Source organism: Thermobia domestica, chromosome 13 (genome assembly GCF_964235325.1).
Source record: "Thermobia domestica chromosome 13, izTheDome1.hap1.1, whole genome shotgun sequence".
Classification (NCBI taxonomy): domain Eukaryota; kingdom Metazoa; phylum Arthropoda; class Insecta; order Zygentoma; family Lepismatidae; genus Thermobia; species Thermobia domestica.
The window spans coordinates 76,813,956-76,835,230 of NC_137466.1; positions in this window are offsets into that span (position 1 = coordinate 76,813,956).

Sequence of the window (21,275 nt, forward strand, 5' to 3'; positions counted from 1 at the left end):
AGCTTTATTTATTCGACTGTAGGATTGGATTTGGAGAGACTATGCATACATGGATGCCACACAAATTGACTACGAAATATATATATTTTAACTTATTTAATTTCTCCTCTACGTTTCTGCTGCTCTTCCTCTATAAAAACGATCCATTTCTCGACCACATTCATACATGCAAGGAAAATGTATCTTGTACGGACGGCAATCAACACGTTAAATCGCTCTTCCGCATCTAAAACTTTTCTCAAGCACTCTGATATTGCTCTCAGAGAAGTTTATGGTGATCGTAGGATGCTTCGTAGCTGAACTAACCAACTACATCATACTCAATCCAGGTGAACCTTTTACGTTTGAGGATTCAGAATATTGACAAAATGCACCAAAAACTGAAACGTCTACAGCTATTAGTCATCATTATGAATTATCTAATCATATTGTACTGCAACAATGTGAATAAATGATGTTATCAAGATTGCATGCGTCGTAATACTAAACGCTGATTTATCCATTATGCCCACCCACTGACTTCCACATTTCCATCATTTGGACATGCTCTTGAACGAACAGTTCAACAACAACCAAGAGTGTGCAGAATGCCTTCGAAGAATTTACCCGCTCCAGAACTTCAATGGCTGGGATTTTCATAGGAATAAAAGTATTGATAATAGATGCTGCTTTTATTTCAAGTATTTTCTTTCAGCTTCAGTCAAGTTATGGATTTCCCAAACTTGTCCAGACTTTGCCCACTTCTAACTTCATGGAACCTAGAAGTATAAGGAAAATACTCTTTAGAATATGGACAGAAAACAATCAAATATTTTTATACTTACAAGGAAAGTACTTGGGCTCGAACGGGTGAATATGCACAAAAAAGAAAGCATGTGTAATGTCAGCACCCGGGAAGCAAACATTGATGTCCATTTTTCTGCAAGATGGTGTAAATGTGCGCAAGAGCAGGGCAAAGTAGAGTATGTGCCATAACTACACGGCGTCTATAAAATCTGACCCCGGGCTATTTTTGCGAAAAAGAATTGGGTGGATGGAAAGATCGGCGACACTTATCCCATTAGTTTTAGGGGCACACATTTTGAATGAAAATATTGTGTTCCAGGGTCCCAGACAGGGTCCAATCAAAATTTTCAAATGGTAAGTTGGTCAAGTAGTAGATTGTTGGAAAGTTATTGTGAAAAGAAACAAGATGACCAAGTTCCAAGTCTCTATGCTCACCCTGTACAAAATGGTAGGCAGTCAAAATGTCAACATAGATCCCATGAAACAATGTGAGCGCTATATTGCATAGGGTGCGCATACAGACTCGGGACTTGTTGCAGCTTGTTTCTTTTCATACCTTTCAAACAATATACTATTTCATTCCCCTTACCATTTGAAAATTGTAGTGTACCCCGTCTGAGACCCTCCGGGGAGCCATGGGGCAATACATTTTCATTCAATATGTGTGCCCCGAAAAATAATGGGATACGTGTGCGCCAATGTTTCCATCCACCCGACCGTTTCCGCAAAAATGGCCCGGGGTCAGACGTTGTACGGTTGTAGATGCCCTGTCAGTATGGCACATGCTCTACTTTGCCGTGCTCTTGCGGACGTTTACACCATCTTGCAGAAAAACGAACATCACTGTTTGGTTCCGGAGTGCTAACATTATACATGCTTTCCTTTTCGTACGTATTCACCCGTTCGACCCCAAGTACTTTCCTTGTTAGTGAATTAATAACTCATGGCTTTTATATAGTGTTTTAGTGCTAAAAATGAGATTCTAGCTATGGACATTGTTTTATAGCCACAGCCATGTGTCAGTGAAAGTATCCGAAATTTTACGTCAATTGTTCAAGATGGTAATAAAATATCCTATGTTAGGTAAAGGAACAGAAAATTATATGGTTGGAATCCTTCAAGAAAACAGTCGGTATTTTGAGCTGCGCAAGTCATACACTGCATTCAGTTACGAGCCACCACTGATGTGATCATAATTTCCGTATTAAGGAACATTTAGATTGTTATCCACGACTGAGGCAATCCGCAACCTTCCACAGGGCTGTCCAAACATACTTGCAGAAGAAGTTGAGAGAGAATATTAAACATCTTCCTGTGAAGGTGAATGTAGAAGGTGAAAACGGGGGACAGACAGAAACCAGACAATGTTAGGTATATCATGAGTTTACTATGAGCTTTAAAATATATATAAATGATAGCTTAAATTATTTTTGTTACTCAAAAAACGGGGGGGGGGGGCGACCCCACTCTAGATCCACCACTGCTTCCTGTCATACCTGTTTCTCATAATGTATTTGGACAAGTCTGCAGAAAAATAATGGCTAGCATCTTTTGATAATAGTTGTTGATAGGATTACAAACTTCCGTCTGAATACGAAAATTATAATCATATACCTAAATTCTTAGTATGACGCTAATCACATGCGAAGTTTTTTTGTGAATATAATCCTAAAAGTTTGCGCATGGAAATGTATTCACTGAATAGGAAGGGCCGCAAATCTTTAACTGGGAGCAGGAACGTACACAGAAATTTATTTCGCGGGTGGTCCGAATTCTATATGAGGATAAATTATATTGAAATTTGTAAAATCGCTCCTAAAATAAAGTAAAAGTTACAGAGAAGTCGGGAATCGGAGGAAAGGTCCGGAACTCCAGGGCCCACCCCTTCCATACAACTCCGGTTGGGAGTATCATTTTCAGTCTTAAATTTATCTGACATGCTCACTCAAAAAAGCATTATTTTTAACTTTACATAATGGTTTATATTTCCACCTCTGGGTACGGCCTTAATTAAAATAGGTTGTGCTCGTATAAATTACTAACATTTTACACAATCTTCTTAGTTTCTTACTAATTTAAGTATATAATTTTCTGATCCTTCTTAAAATTTAAATAACATACTTTGCATCAAGACCCTCTTTGTAAGTACCCCTAAGTTTGACTTCAGGCAGCTTCACTGATTAATTGGTTACGAAGAACCATTTAAGTATGTTTGAGATTTGAACCTACGTATTGCTTAAAGTAAAATACGAGCTACATCTAAGGTGTTGATCCCATTAGGCTTATGGGTATGCTCACTGGAAATAAAAGCCTGGCCACTTCTTTGTATCATGTAAACATGATAAATCATTAGTTGAGAAATTGCTTAAAAAAAAAATGCCTTTATGCAGCGCTGAAACTATGAAGAATGAGTTGTTTTATTTGTGTGTATTACTTCGCATCACGCCGGGATTCAATCCGATGTATAATAGTTGATAGATGACCAATGATCACCCCACAAAGAAGAAGAAGAAACATTCCCATCATAGTATTTCACCTTAAGAAAGCTCTTCTTTATTCCACCATTTTCATTCATCTCTCATCATCACCGTTTCCTTTAGCCTAGCCGGCATAACCGTGGGACGTAAAATTCAAAGATTTCATTTCATTTTTTAAGAGAGCTCTATTACAGAATGACGTCACCATTCCCGTTGTAAAGTTGATAATCGTCCAAACCGTTCGACTCCTTAAAGTATTCTCGTTTTCTTTTAATTTTTCATCCACGGTTTATTTTGCAGTTATACAGTTGCGCCCCTTATTGTCCCCATAAACTTAATAAGCACAAGGATCAAAAGTAGAGGATACGTCTTAGTTGTACGTCTTGCCCCTCGTACGAGGACCCTTGGTATGGTGTGAGATTGTGGTGGACATTTTTTCCTTCAACTTGAAAACACAGTAAAAATGAAATGAATGCGTGGTTTTTATGCGTGGTCTTTAACATCCATCTTTATATTTTAGGATAAAAGAGGCAGACGAATAATGAGAGTGAATGATTGTGAAAGAATTGGTGAATTGCAGGGGTGCTCACAAAGGGGGGCTATGACGCAAACTGCGTCAGTGAAATATTTGGGGGGGGGTAAATCTATATTAATATGTTTGAGGGGATGTAAAAATTAATCGAAATGATTTTTTTTTTCATGGAAGAACACCTACGGATAGACAATTGGGGGTTGCGTCATGGACATAAGGGGGGGGGGGCACCACGGGTGAAATGAGATAGGAGGAAACGGAAAGATCCTGAGAAGGTACGATGAATTCCACTATAAAACATATAACCTGGAATCAAATTAGGAAGCCCTCCCACCTGCGAGAAATAAATCCTTTCATTGTGTGCGATTTGTTTCGAGTGTCTGATTTCGCTTATAAACTGAATAATTGTTACTATACCAAACCCACTTTAAGAGATTTTTAATTTCTTCCATTGTTCAGTCAACCACAAAAGTACTTGAACCCCTGTCTGCTGTAACTCTAATACGTCGGGTCCAGCACTTAATGGTATCACAAACGCCTGGACAGATGCAACCCAACTTACACGTAACTTGTAAAACAATTGGTAAGCGTGTAGAATATTGAAACAAGCCTTCGCTGTCCAGTCAATGCGGGAAAGAAATTCTCCTCTTTAAGATTAATCTCTGTTATTTGGAACATGTTGTCCAATGAGTGCCGACTTATATGAAAGACATAACTCGTTGTGTGTATAATGTATTATTTCACTACATCCTGCATATGAGAAGGAAAAAACAATGGTCAGTGATCACATATAAGTCAGAAAATAGTTAAACAAAATTTCAAATCTGGCACAATTGAAGTAAGTTTGTATATCTTAGTCTCCGTTTACGGTTTTACTCCTTTTCTCTGCCATACCTACAGCAGTTACTCGTGAATGCTTGATAAGTAAATACAAAATTTATTGTCATTCGATTATTGTCCCATCCAAACTATTCTTGGACAAGGAGTTAAACGCTTTGCATGAAGTAGAAAACGAACATTAAGGACTTCCTAAACATTTTTCAGTTTCTCAGATTCATCCATTGCTCGTCTGAACTTTTAAGCTCTTCTTTTCTGGATCTTCAGCTGAAGGTTTCTTTCTATCCTAACAATGGATTTGCTTTGAATTTTGGTGTGTCAACATTGAAAGCTCAGCAGAAGATATTTGACCATACCGAAAGACTAATGTGCCTCTTTTACAAGAAATTCACTAATGTCAGAACTTTCTAGAATGTAACTCAAGTTCCGTTTTACAACATTCAATTTAAATTTGTTCAACTATGAAAAATTCTAGTACATAAGGAACTTAGCCTATATAATTTATGTGTGTCCAATTGCTAGATTTTAATTTTGGAACTCAAGTGTATATAACATTGAATAGTAAAAATATTAGGTGTGTTGGAATCCTTTTAGACTTAAGCTATAGCTCTGGAGAAATGTGTGAACTTCCCGCAAAACGGCGCATATTTTGTAATTTCATTTCATAAAAACGGAAATGCTGCTTAGGCTCATGAGTAAAATTTGTGCTGTTTATGGGAAAGATGCGTTATCAAAAAGCAATAGACAAACTATGGTTCAGTCTCTTTTGTTCTGTAAATGTCAATGTCTAAAAAGCTATTCGCAGTAGGGGAAAATTATAGAAAAAGTTTATGATGTTCTGGCAAAAGTCGAGCAATTGTGCCGTATAGGACATCATGTCATCGCCTATGACTTAAACATCCATCACAAAACTGATAAAACATTTGGGGAAAGCGGTCTAGAATAGAAGAGAAACTCGACGTTCGAGTGCCACATGTTCTAAAAACGTTTACTAGATCGAATTTATATCTACGGCTCTCTATTGAAACGTAATAATTATTCACAAGTGATGGAAAGCGAATAACGCACAATGATATGCGAAAGGATCATGATTGAAGTGCAGAATAGCTACACAAACCGTGGCAAAGCCCACACACACACGTTCAGGATGGTTATGCTATGTATTTGGTGGGATTGAAAGGCCATTGTGCATCACGAGCTGCTGTCGCCGGGTAGAACGATAAACTCGGACCTGTACTGTTCACAACAGGCCCATATTCACGGGGGTCTAGGGAGCCGCCCCCCTAAATTTTTTGCTGCTCCCTAAAATTTTCACGGTAGGCTTGCAAATGAATATGGTGAACTCTGATATGGTTGGATCGGGCCTGCCCTAACTTCTACTGGCCCCCCTACATTTTTTGGGCTGGCTACTGGCCTGGTCCACAACTAGTACGAGTGCAGCAAGCAATTCAAAAGAGATGGCCGGAACTAGTCAACAAAAAGGACGTCGTATACCATACTGACAACGCCAGACCACATAATCTTTAATTTCATTTTACTTTCACCCGTAAGGCATACATGAAGTTCGAAGGAAGACGAGCGTATGAATCGGAATAAATAAATTTGATACAAAGAAATAGTTATTACATACTGAAAAAAAAAACTATGGTGTTATATGAGACAAAATTACACTATACAATCTACAAGCTGCATTTAGCAGATAGGTATTCATCTACTGAATGAAAACAATCGTCCAGTAGACACTTCTTTGTAACTTATTTAAATACATTCGTTGACTCAATGTTATGAATATGTAGGTAGGTTATTATATAATGTTGGACAAAGTATATGGGACCGTTTTGAAACAATGCTGTATGGCGAATTTGAATGTGGAGATTTTTCCTATATCTAGTATTATGACAGTGAAAGTTTCCTTTATTGGCAAAAAATGTATTAAGAATCTGGCGCGTGAAAATTATAACTGTAATACATAAAGACATGACAGTGGTAATATTTGTAGTCCTATAAAAAGTATTTTACATGGTTCATTTACTTTTGCATTGGCTAATACTCTAACATTTTTTTTTTTTTAATACGGAAGATTAATTTACTTCCTGAATCATTTCCCCAGAAGATGATGCCGTGCTTCTACAGTTATTTATATTCAAAATATTTTCTGATAACTTTCAAGGCATAGAAAACAATCCCAAGTAAGGGTATTACTTATATGAAGACCTAAGAAATTTGTTGAAGTTACATACTTTGTCAGAATTCATGATTGATACATTTATGTCATGAGTACCGGTATGTTTGTTTCGTAAATGGTGAAAGTACAAAGCCACCGATTTTTCTGTATTTGCTTTTAAACCATGTAAAGTAAAACATTTTTGTGGTTGATTATGTTTTTTCATTTCCTGTTGCAGTGTGTCGTAATTTTCACCTGTAATGATAATACTTGTATAATCTGCATATAAGGTTGACTCCACTGAGTGAATGTAGTTAGGAAGATCATTAACGTATAGCAGAAAAAGAACAGGTCCCAAAAGCGAGCCCTGTGGAACACCACTTAAAACTGGGTTGAAATGTGACAAAAAATGACTACGGAATGACATTTCTTTATCCGTGTATGTTATTTCGACCGATTGAGTCCGGATTTCCAGATGGGATTTTAACCAGCCATTTACTACTCCGCGTAAGCCATAGGCTTTCATTTTCTCAATTAGCATATTATGGGGTACTAAATCAAAAGCTTTTGACAAATCCAGAAAAATACCTAAACACTTCTTTCCATTATCCAATGTTTCCCATACCTGTTTAATGTATATTATAAAATTGAAAGTGACTGTGTTTGTAACTCTTAATCTCTTGAACCGTCCGATCGATCTCGGTCAAATTTTTGACGTAGAAGCGGTTCTGACCTGGGAGTTTTTAGCTATTCACTTTGACTGTAGAACTTAGGGGAGGGGGAGGAGAGGAATTATAAAAAAATAAAACTTAACAATTCTTGAACCAAACGACCTATCTCGATCAAATTTCTAACATAGATGAGGTTCGTGCGAGGGGCAGCATTCTTCAATCAATTGGAACAGATTTCACACCTCCATAATACATAATTTGATCACGCACCCGCCTCTATGCTACCAGGAAATCTTCTATTTGGTTTTCTACAATAAGTGTCCTATTGATTGAAAATCCGCCCTCCACTGAGGCATTGCCATGGGATAAAATTAATCCCTTACCGCATGCCGTGCCATATATGGCACATCCCTTTTTTCATTTTAGCTTTTTTGTGACTTATCAGACATCAAATGACTGTTGTCTGCTGTGTGAGATATTGACGTGTATGAATAAGAGATTTTGGTGTCGTCTGGCATGCTCTTTGTGAGTTGTAAGTGTGTCATATATGGCACTTACTTATTTCTCGTCGGAATTAAGTGAAAAATCTAAAATTCAAGTTTTAATTTTTTTCAAGTTCCCATATGAGGATTTCCAATATTGATTTTTTTTTTTTCGCTAAAAGAAAAAAAGCATGCAGAAAGGGGTTAAACATATTGTCACAACATGCCACGAATCGGAGATTCTTGTTATTAGACATTACCTTTGCAAAGAAGTCATCTAACCTGATGCTGCCCACCTTCTCTTCGTATTTTCTGAAGTCAATTGCAAGAGAGTCCTGAATTTCAGTACAGAAAAAAAAAAACATAAGTTGGCACTTTGCTTTCTCACGTAGAGAATCAGATATTCTGTTATGCTCGTGCAGAGTTTGTAAGATGAGTTTCATCCTAGTCTGAGCAAGTTCTGGATTGTTCTTTTGTAGCCTGAGATCCGAAGCTGACAGAGCACGTACTAGTTTGCACTTCAAAGCAGGGGCGTCATTTAGGGGGGGCAGGGAGGGGCATTTGCCCCCCTAAGTTTGAAATTTATATAGATTTTATCAATAGAATAGTAGTAAGTCAGTGAAAAACGCGAAATTTTACTTATATCAAGGTGTGTTGCTCCCCCAAGCCAAATCTGAAATGACGCTACTGCTTCAAAGGGCTCCTTTCCACAGACTTCTTGCTTGTGTCCAAGAAAAAGTTTCACAGTCAAACATGAAAGCTAGTTTCTTTGTCTGATGTTTTCAATTCTTTCAGTATTTTTTTCTGTCTTAAAGCCAACGTCCATTTTTCTTATTTCTAGTAAATTTTCATTTGAAGTCAAATCCAAAGCAAGTAGCTTCACTGCACTGTCAGCAAGTTTCATAATGCTTTGTTTGACACGACGACTCATTAGATTCCTTAAGAAAGATAGAAGTTCTGAGTATAGGAAACAAATGGTTCAAGACTGGAATTTCCTTTAAAATGTTTCACACTCTACTCTGACAGTTTTGAAGAAACATAATTTACTCTTCAATGAAATGTCTTGCACATTTATGTTCCTTGACTTTCCATGACATTTTACACATAACACATGATTTCCCTGACATTCCCTGATTTTTCAGAATGTGGGAACTCTGCCGTGTTTTTTCGCGTCGGCGTCTATGAATTGTTTGTATTATATTTTCGTTACTGATTTCCTGTGGAAGTACTGCAAAAAGGTTCAATAAATTTTTATCATTATCTGATTATTGTCACTGGCGTTAGACCATAAAACTCTTCTACAGATAATAGTGTTAATCGTGTGTGTAATTCCGTAACACGTAGATTGATATTTCGTGTGATGATCCATTTTATAGGAAGTCAGTGTCATCTTTTAGTTTGGGTATCTAAATTACTGGAGTAGCGAAAAAGTGGAAAACTTACATAAACTTAGAAAAATAACTTCAAAAACGCACTAAAAATCAGAAAATTAAAAAAAAAACAATATTAACTGATTTATTAACTAAAATTATCAACGAAACTGGTTTTATATTAGGTATTAATTTGTTTGGCTTGGCACAGACTTCAATTATTATTCTTTCTAATAGATAAGACTAATGGAAGTAGTAGTAGGGTAGGACACTAACTTACACCGAGGCTAAAGAAGATGAAGCTGAGATAAATGATATGATGGTGGAACCATGAAACAGAAGGTTACCGGAGAGCCCCGAGAAAATCCATGTAGAATGTGTTTGTCCTCAACAAACCCTCGAACAAGAGACCCCACTCACCAGAGGAAAGTGCTTTAGCATTTAGCCACAGTCGCCCTTATTATTTTATAGAACATGATATTACTTAATTGCATTTCCCACTTTTAAGTTTCGTATAATACGTAAAAAAAAATGAACACTACTCTCTATATGTCGTGCATTTATGTAAACTGATTTCGCGTATTTTTCGTCCAATAGTTAGAAAGTCAATTGAATCATCTTGTAGAGTTCTACAGCCTCACTCGCTTCCGCTTATAGTACTCAGACCAAGGAAATACTCGAATGTGAAGGTATATATATATATATATATATATATATACAGTGAAACCTCTCTAAAGCGGACACTCTCTAGTACGGACACGGACAGACTTTTTTTGTCTCTTATAATAGGTATTATTTATCTCCATATTACGGACACTTTCTCTAGAAACAAGTTGAAAAGTACAGAAAAAATACATTCTCAGAAATGCATACATGTGTCACCAATTTTTCCTCGTCAACTGGCTGTTCAGAAACTTAGATGAAGCGTCTTTGTTTAACAACATCCTCATATCCTTTGCTTGCATTCCACTCCCACCCAACCTGTTTTAGAATCAAAAGTGATTGACAGTTGCCTGCCATTTGGGATGACACGTCATTCTACTGTTCCGCTGGAATCAAGCAGAAGACATGTTTGGTATTTTTTGTCCGCGTATTCGCATATTGTCTTAGTGCCTCTATTTGTAGACGGAAATCTTTTTAAGTCATTCTGCATCGAATAAGCAATAAGGTGTAAGTTGTTGTGAGCTTTCGAAATGCCACGAGAAGCGCTAATGTTAAAATTGAATTGATTGAATTTTCGAAGAATACTGAGGTGTGCGAAGGATAGCTGAAAATTTTTGTATCGGTAAAACACAAGCACCTGAGATAATATAAAACCAAGACAAGTTAATAAAGTTGTGGTGTGAAAATGACAATGAAAATAGTGTCTTATTGCTTTGAACAAAGTTGGTGTACAAGTGAATGTTTTTATAGAGTGCGGAATGAAAAAAAAAATTCCTGTGTTAGGGTCGATGCTAAAAGCTAAGAATTTGGAGGTAGCAACAGAAATGAATGTTTCAGATTTCAAGGTCTCGAACGAGTGGTTAGAGAAGTTTCGGATTAGACACAAAATTTCTTTCAAAGCGATTTATGGAGAATCCGATGTCGACATGCCCACAGTCATAGAACGGTTTGATAAATTAACTTCAATAGTTTGTAATTACGTATCACCTTATTTACTAATTTACGTAAGAAAATATCGAAACCTCTCTAACACGGACACCTCTCTATAGCGGACAATTTTTGATTCCCCACGGCTGTCCGCTTTAGAGAAGTTTCACTGTATGTATATATATATATAGGCTATATTAGGGTGGAGCGTTTTGCACCTTTGTTGGAAATTCTATGACGGCTAGTGCGGAAAAGGTGCCATTAGTGGCACCGACCTTACTGAATTTTTTCTGATTTGTTTGGACAACCCCTTACCCGGCCCAATCGGACTTAGTTTTTAAGTGTTTGGTTAGGCAACACGCACAACACCAATGACAGAAAACCTATTGTGGTCGTTTTTAGAGTTACCTGATGGCTATAATACAATTATTTTATTAAAAGAAACTTGTAGCAATGCCAGTAAATAATTTTAAAATGTTTATGAGTCAAAGTACAGCCATACTAGCTCAGTTGTTGGAATTAATGTCCAGATTTTGTTTGGAATGCCACGGTAACGATGATTATACGCATAGTCCTTGATATAACACGATTGGTTTTTGGCAACTCTTCGCTTATTTTGCTCTGTACGCAAAATAACCCAGAACTCACCACGGGGAAGTGGTTGCACAATCGAGTTCCGCCTACCCACCCACCCATACGTTGACATTTGACCTTAGGTCACGTAGTTCTTCTTGGTCTTGAAGCGGGGCATTCTTATTCTAGACTTCAGTTTGGCTCTAACGTAGATATATCTTGCGTTCTGGCCGCACTTTTTCGACACTGCCTCGGACACCAGCTTCACTGTGAGTTCCACAATTTGACTACGGCAAGAGAATGTTGTTGTTAGAGTAGCTGAAGTTCGGATGTTTTCTTCAAGCTGCTGATCCGTTATGTTTCGTCTGATTGGCGGCTCTGTTAGACATTTAGGCCAATTAATCATATCATAGTAATTTTCAGCTGTAAAGTTAATTTCGGAACAATGAAGTCACGTGGGTGGCTTGATCTGGGAGTCTTCTGGCTGCGGCACTTTTTTATCCTTCTCCGGCCTAACGTTCGAATATGCGGATTTTCATCTGCTGTCATCGCTATCAGCAGGTTTTCATGATGAGCGTAGTATCCGTTTGTTTGTAGAACAGAATGAACTATGTGTTGTAGATTTTCTGGCAAAAAATGTGATAGCTTAACTATGCTGAACAGATGCATGGCGCCCATTTCGCACGAAGGATTTTTCCGTATTGAAAACCAGACGGGACCGTATACTTTAACAATGTACTGGCAAAGTAGACATAAACTTGAACTAGGTTTATCAGTGCTGATGTAGTGGGGAAGCATCCTACAGGCCAATGTAAGCCATCGTGAATGTGATAATGGTCCTGGTTTTCTGTTTGCTAGATCTGTAGCACACATTCCTGTAGCAACAGCCTTGCAAATTTCAAAGGGAGAATTCTGGTCGCTGCTTAAACCATATGGTTTTTCCATTTCAGACACCCATTCAACGGGAATGGGTGTAAATGAGACGATCGGTGAACGTTCACAATCCTTTAATTTCTTTCCGATGGGGCCGGAAAAAGCGTTGGGTCCGGTCGTTCCACCATCCAATTCGGTAACCAGGTGTCGAAATGGCAACTCGTTGGTATGAAGAAGGCAAATGAGATGTTGCAGTTCCTTTCCTAGGGATCTTTGTATCTGACTTATCACGCCGTTATCCAATCCTGTGTTCGTGGCTTCACCATCGCTGCCGACTGCCTCAAGACTGGACACGTCGTACTGGTTCTTCTCTAAAAGCACCAATATAGGGTCGACAATATCCTTGCCAGTGCCTGACTTAGGTGTGGCATGACCCAAGTATTCTGAACCGGGCTCCGATAGAACTGTGATATGCTTTTCTGTAAACTGTCTTCGTAGTTTGCTGTTAATTTTTTCTTGCACAAGAGTTGCATCATTTTTTCCGTCGAAGTAGATACTTGTAATCGCCCGGCCTAGGTGAGCCTTTTCTTTCTAGATCTTCTCACCCAATTTCTTTTCTTCTTCGTACAACATCTGTCAACAAGATTTTTGTCCTCTGGCGTTATGAGTCTCGCATCCTGAAGTACTGCAGAAGCGATCAAAGCCACCTGTCTGTCTGAAGCTGCAGTTCTAAACACCGCCTCCGCTGTATTTTGAAGACAGATGAGCTTTAGGCTATGTTTCCTTCTTGGTCGCGCCTCGAAGTCAGATCCCGACGTGCTTCCCGATTCAACAGCTTCGATGGATTCCCCTGACGACGCCAGTATCTTTGACCTGTGCCTATGCCTAATCCCACTAATTGATGGACTTGCTTCAACACTTTCAGCGACTTTCTTGGTTGTCTGCCCCTTAAATCTGCTCACTTTACGGGAAAACCTCTTTGACAGAGATTTGCTTGTTCGGACGTCAATGTTACCAATGCTCATTTTCCGTGATGTTCTCTGGTCCAAAAGAAACTTGAGTTCTCGTTTTGGAATCTTGCGTGTCCTCTCACAGTTGCAATCTTCGGCGGTTTTACATTTGCAAGACGCAATATCAAAAAGAGACTTTTCCGTGTGTGCAACAAAACCTGCACGAAGTGTTGCTTCTTGTCCTTTTCGACTGAAATGTTTTTCCTTGGTGCGACACTTATTATAAAATGTTTTCAGCATGTCAAAAACTCTCTTTTCTGAAACCACAGGAATACTTGCTTTACGCCAAATATGTACTACTCTTTGTCCAACTAGTTTACAAATGTCAGTCACTGGTAACTTAATTGCACTTTCGTCACCACTTAAACCACTTCGAAACCAATGATAATGTCGCATAACATCAGCGTACGTGGGTAACTGCACTTCACTCATTTCGCTTGGAGTGCCAAATAAGCCTCGTTTCACACTTTCCCGCGTTGGTCTGCTATGAGGCTTTTTCTTCATCTTGCTTCCATTCCTTCCGAACTTGGAAACCAAAGTATACAAAATGTCTGAATCGTATAGCACTAAGAAGACCGTAACTTTAGGTACAATGCACAAACTGTCTGTCTTAACAGAAACATTAGAGAACTAAAACCGTTAAAGCTTAAGCTGCAATCAACTGGCCTGTTGGATTGATTGGCCGAAGTACGCAATATTTATACCACTGCCGAACTTCGAGCGAGAATATTCTAGAAACGTCGGTGTAGGTTCTGGAGCCAACGAGGCGAGCGGGGGGTGCGCGAATCTTCTGGACGGAGCCGGACGTTGCGACGACGCTCGAAGAGCGTGGCCAAAGTAAGCAACCACGAAGTTGTGTAGCTTGCCGCTAGATGGCATTTGCTGTTGGTGTACATAACAAGCGAAGAATTGCCAAAAACCAATCGTGTTATATCAAGAGCTATGCGTATAATCATCGTTAACGTGGCATTCCAAACAAAATCTGGACATTAATTCCAACAACTGAGCTAATATGGCTGTACTTTGACTCATAAACATTGTAAAATTATTTACTGGCATTGCTACAAGTTTCTTTTAGTAAAATAATTGTATTATAGCCATCAGGTAACTTAAAACGACCACAATAGGTTTTCTGTCATTGGTGTTGTGCGTGTTGCCTAACCAAACACTTAAAAACTTTAAGTCCGATTGGGCCGAGTAAGGGGTTGTCCCAAAAAATCAGAAAGGTCGGTGCCACTAATGGCACCTTTTCCGCACTAGCCGTCATAAAATTTCCAACAAAAGTGCAAAACGCTCCACCCTAATATCAATGTTACGTTAATATGGGTTTGGAAAATAGCAAGTGTTAGTTGCCGGTATAACCTCAACTATGGCCAAGAAAATAGTTCTCGCACCTGTTACGAAGAAACAGAATCGAATGAATCACCCAAAAGATTGCTTCTAGCTACAGCACTGGAGACGTTAACAATTATTCCTTTGTTTCACCAAAGCGTAGTTTACAGTCACATACCTACGTACAGGCGCGGATCCAAGGGGTCAGGTATACATTGGATAAAACATAAAATGGGCTTCAATCCTGCTTTACACTGGATAAAGCTGCAAACTATGGTTTAGCTCCTCCCTTGATCATATCCTGGATCCGCCATTGCCTATGTATATTTGTTAGCGTATTGCCCTAACTAACTAACTAACTCTATGGCCTATGGAACCCGGAGGTTTAGTGCCGCGTTCACAAAAGCTCTCTACGGACTTCTATCCTTAGCCAACTGGATCCAGTTTCTACTTTCTAGTCCTATCTCTACAAGATCAATCTTAATATTGTCCTCCCATCTGCGCCTAGGTCTTCCTAAAGGTCGTTTTCCGATTGGTCTCCCAGTCAAGACTTTGAAAGCGTTTCTACTTTCTTCCATCCTAGCTACATGACCTGCCCATCTAAGTCTCCTAGACTTGATGATCCTAACAATGTTTTGTAAACCGTATAAATTATGTAGTTCCTCGTTATGAAGTTTTCACCATTCCCCATTCCCGTTCCTCTTGGGTCCGAATATTCGTCTCAGGATCTTGTTCTCAAATACTTTCAATCTATGTTCTTCCCTCAGAGTAAGCGACCATGTTTTGCAGCCATACAGAAAAAGCTTCAAATTCCACGACAGAGTTCGCGACGACAAGAGATTTTGAACTGAATAATAACATGAATTTCCTGCTTTTAGTCAACATTTAATTTCTTCGTGAATATGATTTTCGTCTGTTAATATTGATCCTAGATATATGAAAGTATCCACTTTATCACAAGTATTATTTAATATTTTAACACATCCATAATTTGCCACATTACGGTCTCGACGAACTTCCATGTATTTAATTTTTTCTGCATTTACTTTTAAACTCATGACCCTGCAAGAGTTTAATAAGACCTCTGCATTTCTTACTATTGTTCTCCTTAGCGTATTCCAGCACAAAGTTGAATAATAATAATGACAACGCACCTCCTTGTTTCAGACCATTTTCGACGTGAAAGCTCATGGACAAAGATTTTCCTACCTTGACTTTACTTTGGGATTCCTTTAAACATGTCTTAATTAATCTAATTAGCTTTCTCGGTATTCCAACTTCTGTAAGAACGTTGTATAATGTTTCTCTCCTAACCGAGTCGTAAGCCTTTCCGAAATCAATAGATAGTTGATGTACCGGGGTATTGTATTCCCACTTCTTTTAGAGTATTTGGCGAATGGTAAATATTTGGTCGATAGTTGATCGATTTCGTCTAAATCCGCACTGATAATCTCCAATAATTTCATCTGCGTATGGGGTCAATCTTGCTAATAGAATATTTGAAAGGATTTTATAGGATGTTGACAGAAGAGAAATGCCTCCATAATTATTACAGTCAGTTTTGTCGCCTTTCTTGTAAATTGGAACAATGATTGATTCTTTCCACTCTTGTGGCAATTTGTCCTTGTTCCAGATAAGGAGAATGAGTTTGTGTATCTTGTTCCACAATTTTTCGCCTGCAGCTAAAATTAACTCAGCCGGAATTTCGTCTACACCCGGAGATTTGTGTTTCTTTAATTTCTTTATAGTGGTTTCTACTTCAATTCGGTTGGGTTCTGGAATATACGGTTCTGCGGTGTGTATTTCCTTTTTTCTACGTACATTAGGTTTTGGCTGCGTGTTCAGCAAATCGTCAAACAAATATTTCCATCTATTTAAGATGCTATCCGTATCAGTAAGAACTGTTCCGTCAGCTTTTTTTAATATATAAGCACGAGGTTGATAGCCTTTCTTAAATTTCTTGAGCCTTTTATACATGTCCCGAATGTTTTTAATTTTACTATTATCTTCAAGTTCCTTAATTTTAGCTTTCAAAAATTTTGGGTATTGCCCTACTAAGTAAAAATAAAGAAGTAGTAGTGTCAAGTATATACCATGTAAAAAGTTTGGTTTGTATGGCGTGAGAGTTTTTCAATATACATATTTCTAGGTATTACGGGTATCTACGGTCTTACGCCCATCACGTATTAGGGACGATGTCCCTTGTCGAATAAACTATCCGGCAAAGCGGGAGAGAAGCAGCCTGGGACCTATATGCTAGGTACCACTCCGGCATTTGCCTAGTATGAATAAGGAGCCAGGAAAAACCTGTCAGCATGGCTAGCCTCAAAAAGCTGTTACACATTTTCGATTCGACACCGGGAATTAAACCTGAAATCTCAATATTCTACCGGAAGTGGCAGTAAATTTCTACCACTTCCGGTTTTAGTAGTAATCAGTTACCTTTAAAACCGCACTTTCGTTTTTAATAGAGGTTAGGGGGGAGAGTGAATATATTATTGTGATGCTTAATAAATTACAGAAAACCACTTCTCGCTATCTCGTATTGTTGTTTTGCTGTATCAAGATAAATATCGAAACCGAAAGTTTTAGTGGATTTTTTTTTTTTTTTTTTTTTTTTATGGAGAGAGAGCGTCCAAAGTGTACATTACATCGATTGCAAAAATGGCTTCTCTCTATTAGCCTTTCCCCTAAGTGGTCAACGTAAAAATAGGAAATAGCTCATTTCCACCACTTCCGCTTTCAATATTGCCTCCAATAACAAATTCGATTCTTAACTTTTCGCCCTCGATATTCTGACCAACTTTTATGTTCTTCCATCAAGTAGTTCTTGATTTTTGTTTTTCTTTTGTGTGTCTCCTGGCAGAATACAAGGACAGGATAATTACGTAAAGAAGTTTTGGTAAATCAAAAACGTTGGACTACAGTAATGGAATGAATTTTTAAACTTAACTTTCAGAATGCTAATTACATATTTACTAACTCACTCTAGAATATTTGCCATGATTTCCACTAATAATCTTTATGTTATTATTATTCTTCTAATTAACCCACCTATCTAGACATAAATACAGTCCCAACTTTTGAGGGTGGCTGTACTTCCAGCCGTACAAGCGAGCGGTGTCGTGAAGCGTAAGTCATTGCTGGATGAGCTGAAGAAAATATAAAGGTGTCATTTGTAAGTGTTCAAGATGGAATGGGGCGCGTATGAAAATAGTGTGGCCGTGATAGCGTTGAACAAAGTAGGCAAATCAGTAGGAAAGATTCTCAAAACCTTCCAGAAGCTGCAAATTAGTAAAAAATTTGGTTTACTGCACTATCAAGCGATGGAACTGTGAAACATCGCCCGCGGCAAGGAAGACCACGCACAGTACGAACATTAACTTGTGAAAGCAGTCCGACAAAATCCAGTTAGGAAACAGTTATGGCTCGTGTGCCAAAGATACCGAAAACTTCTATGTCTCACACGTTAAGCAATGACCTGGGATTCCATGCTTATAAAGGACTGACAAATGCACTGAAGCGCCAGAGGCTCCGTCGAATTCTTTTCACTGATGAGAAGATTTTCAGTGTTAAGGAGACTTTCAATGTCCAAAATGACAGGATATATGCCACATCCTCTAGAATAGTTGGTGAAAAAGCTGTAGGTCATCAGAGTGATCAACATCTTGCTTCAGTCATGATGTGAGTTACGAGGGGACAACGGAGATACATCTCTGTGAAAAAGGGGTCATCAAAACGTCAGCCAAAGTATACCAGGAGACAGTGAGAGACTAATCAAGAATCTCATCAACTCGCTCTTTACGTACAGAACTGGAACTCAGCCCCAGCGCATAAGACACAGGCAAATCAACAATGACTGGAGGCAAATGCTCCGGACTTCATTTTCACTTTAGATTGGCCTTCTGCAAATCCGGACCTAAACCCTTTGCACGACAAATTGTGATCCAAGCTTCAGGAGATGACTTGGAAGAAGACATCCCAATACTGAAAGTTTAAAGCGATCTCTTTGGAAGACAGCCTCAGATTTTCCAGTTGTGTTGCATAATGCAATTAATGAGTGGCCACAAAGAATTAAGGACTGTGTACATAATAATTGTGGGTATTTTAAATAATTATTTGTGATGTTGGTTCATAATGCATCTATGTAAATCGTTATTAGGGTATGAAAATATTTAACCATTTTGTGTCATTGTACTAAAAACTTTATGAAAGTATTTATGTTAAGACAAGATATAAAAACAAAATTTAATATTTATATCAGCAAAGTTTAATATTTTAAAAATTGTACGATTATGAAAGTAATTCCTTGTAACTTCTGTGCTTTGCGTCCTTATGCAATACTCGATTATCAGAAGCAGAATCTACTATTCATGTGGGCTCCAAAACACAACTGAAGCTTAAATTCGGTGCAGTTGGAGGGTGCAAACTCATAGATGAGAAACATTCAAGCTATAGGCTGTTACTGAGCACACTATCTTCAAGAGAGCTGAATTATAGGACCACGTCACCAGCCCCAGCTATCCATTATAATGAACTATACATATTCATTGAAATAAGATATACAGTAGTAAACTATAATTTGAAAACCAGTAGTTCTACTATATGATGATAATTTTCTTTAATCACTGAAGTGAATGCCAAGGAATTTAATGTTTGTGATTTCTCTATATAGTTTGAACTGCAGCACTGTGCCATTTGAGACCTTTTTCTCACTGTACTCGTACATCTGCAAAGTGCTTTTTAGTCATATCGCCTGTTTATTTCAAGAGTCACGTAACTCAAAAATCACCCTTATTAAGTTATGGGCAGAAAATGAAAGCTAATCTTGATGTCTATCTCCAGCAAAAATTTCACAATTTGCTTCCAAAACTGGGCGCTGGAGAGCGCTTTGTGTCGTTCTTGCGCCCATTTGTTTTCATTGTGTTTCGAAACTTTTAAATGCTTCTCCAAAAAAGCTAGGAATTTTGAGTTATGTCACTCGAAATAAACAGGCGATATAGTCATTTGATTATTGTACTTGCAGCTAGCCAAATTAGATTTGGCAACATTTTAGTCTAGGGAACTGTGGTGGCTCACCTCTGATGCACTGGGTCCCTGGTTTGATCCCAGCTCATGGCAAGTGGCCTCTTTTACGGTGGACAAACACCGTGCATGTGAGTTTCCTATTCCACTATTTCGTTCATCAGTCTTCTTTAGCTCTGAACACAATCGTAGGACGCTGAAGCGATAAACTGTATACTCTTAAAATCAATATGCTTAAAAATTTAACATTACGGAAATGTGTTCTAATCAGGTTTTGTAAGTACTATCAGCTGGCTTTCAAATGAAAGAAACCCAAATCAGTACAACTCTTGTACTTTTCTCATTGCATTAAAACGCTTCTGAATTGTCACATAGGTCTATATGTTGCAATATATTGCAAACTTTTACAAGTACATTGTAACCACTTTCGCTAAAATCCTTTATCAGATCTGGAGGGAAACCGAGAAAAATGAAGAGTGAAGCGTACACGTCATGTTGTGCTTCTTTTTCTCCGTACTTCTTTCCCTTCCTATCTTACGATGCGTCTCCCTATTTTTCTCTCATGAACAGTTTTAGGGAAACTAGTAGTTCAAAGCTTATTGCAGACTACATAGATTCATAACCATGTTCGAACAAAGATGTGTAGTTTCCAAGTATTTTATAGAGGGTGCGTGTGTGGAATTCTATTTTAACCTGAAAAAAGAATTTAGATTTCGTAAACATGCTTTCAGAAGTATTGAATTCTAAAGATACTATTTACTTAATAGTTTGTAACCCCTACAGAAAAGCAGTTATTTTTTCTATTTAACGTCGTATGTACGACTATTCTATACACAATAGTGTGTGTGTTTGTGTGTGTGTAGTTGAGTTGATTTTAGTTTAGCATCCCTTTCAGCAGCGGGGCTATATGAGACGTGGACCTACTGATTAACGTGGAATCCAAACCACATGAGCTCCGCCGGGAATCGAACCTGGGTCTCCTGGAGGTCAACTTATTCCGCAGTATGATGAGAGAAAAATAATAGCACGCACTCACCAAAAATGATTAATTCTCTTTAAATAATTTCGATCTTCTCTTTCTCAGTGGCGAAGCGTACTATGAGGTCCGAGGCCGGGCCTACCCCGTTTTCTACCGTATATTTTCTTTATCTTTGGTTTCTTAAAAAGTCAATACTTCAACATTTCGGTTTTTTCGGTAACAAAATAGTGGGTTGGAAACACTCGAAGACCCTTCCGTGAGAGCCTCACCATCTCGCTAGACAGGCTTACGGGCCATGCTGCTCAGGGAGCGAAGCTATCACCGCTGGGAATTGCACGCACTTTGGGAAGGTGCGAAGACGCCCCTGGGAGTTGTTCTAGCGTTGAAGGCATTTTTCAATGCTAATATGTTATAAAATGATTTCCTTAACACAGAGTAAGAAGTTTATGTGTAGAAATATGTATTTCTATTAGTGATAACTTGTTTAAGTATATATAATTTCAGGAGTTATTCAGAGTAGCTGTTTTTTCCTACATGGGGCCTGGTCCATAATAACTTGTAGAATATAAATTTG